Below are 1719 nucleotides of genomic sequence, written 5' to 3' on the forward strand. Positions count from 1 at the left end.
GGTTATCTGGAAGTTCAGAATTTAACATTTTTTTAACATAGTTTGCATTTTTCAGAAGTTATATCCCAATTTTGTTTTAAAAAGTAGTCCTTTCCCCCCCCCCCCGCCTCTTTCACAGAACTATTTAGGGAAGACTCCTGTCAATATGGTGGAATACTTTATTCAAGGGCATCCTTGACATTTGCTCTGCTCTTCAGAGGCAGCCCAGTTCAGTCTCTGAAGGACCAATAATAATCTTGGCAGGATCTTACCTTTCTTATTTAATTCTGGTGCCAGGGCTTGCCTCCTTTGTCTGATTTAGACTTCCATTAGCTCTCCTAGGTACTGCTTGAAATAAACAACTAAGCTAAGTGAAACCAATGTGCGCTATGCAAACACAGCTCCAAGCCCCCTTCCCATGAGAGAGTTTCCCCCAAACTCTTTTCTAATAGAAATTCTGGAACCACCACTAATCTTATAATCATTTTATTCCTCATGGATTTCCCCATAATGCTTTTCAGTTCTTGTTATACTGAAGAATGGCTCACTCTGCATCCTTACCGAAGCGTCTCTAATATGCTTTCTGTGTGAAAGCTACGTTGCATTTCCTTACCTAGGGTTTCACACATGAACTAGGTTCCACTAAGACACCCTGTCCAAAAATTAAAAAGCATCTGAGAACAATGTGGGGTAGGGAGTGATGCACAGAGACATTGTATCCTTTGGGCAGCTGTGGTCTGGGGTGATGGGTCTATAGTCTAGAGTCACCTTTGATGCCAAGTGTAAATGATAATGACTGTGGGATTGATAAAACGGTCTCTTGTTGGACATTTCTTTTTTTTTTTTTTTTTCCATTTATACATTTATTAACCTCCACTTGCTCTAAATCAGAAGCCATACTAAGAACTGGGCATCCCAAGAATAAAACAAGGTATTCCTGCTCTTGAGCAGCTCTCAGTGTTGAGTTTTATTTGCAAAAATGTAATATTTTAAGCCATCATTAATTCACAATTGAAGTAGGCACTTACTCATGCTGCTGCTGCTGCTAAGTTGCTTCAGTTGTGTCCGACTCTGTGCAACCCCATAGACGGCAGCCCACCAGGCTCCCCCGTCCCTGGGATTCTCCAGGCAAGAACACTGGAGTGGGTTGCCATTTCTTTCTCCTGGACATTTCTTTTGGTTGCGTTATTCTTGGTTGTGAATGTAGATTTGGTTGCAGCCCTCTCAGAACTCTGTAAGTTCCTACTAGTCTGTAGTGAATTACTAATTTTTTTTTAATTGAAGCATGGTTGATCTGCATTCTTTCTGTTTTAATAGCTGGATAGATTCTTTAGTCTGCAACAAGGAGTCTTGATTTATGTACTTACTTGTAACAAAGGTGATTGCAGGGAATACACCTTCAAGAAAACAGGAATCTACGATTGATTATCTGACTCTCTTTAGCTTTAAATCAGGGTGGGATTTGTTAGCATTAGAGGATGGGAAACTGATCGCCATACCATTCCATAAAAAATTAATTATGGTTGCTTTGAGTGTCCGTTGGTGGTAGAAACAGCTGCTGTGAGGGACTGTAGATACATGAAGGGTCAACATAATTTATTGTTCAAGCTGGGACGCTTTTGAAAGTGAAAATGAATGTCATTAACCATTCTAAGATAACAGATATAAATGGGATCGCTCCAGGCAAACTAGGGTGTATGTGTGTATATATATATATATATATATATATATATATATATA

General features: G+C 39.4%; 1 protein-coding gene across 1 annotated transcript in view; it reads left to right on the forward strand.

Annotated features, from left to right (window-relative positions):
- The window catches only part of ATP6AP1L (ATPase, H+ transporting, lysosomal accessory protein 1-like), a 45659-nt gene that overhangs the window by 21137 nt on the left and 22803 nt on the right, over positions 1-1719 (forward strand). The gene's annotated exons all lie outside the window — the stretch shown is intronic.

This window comes from Bison bison, unplaced genomic scaffold (assembly GCF_000754665.1).
Source record: "Bison bison bison isolate TAMUID 2011002044 unplaced genomic scaffold, Bison_UMD1.0 scf7180017864490, whole genome shotgun sequence".
Taxonomy (NCBI): Eukaryota; Metazoa; Chordata; class Mammalia; order Artiodactyla; family Bovidae; genus Bison; species Bison bison.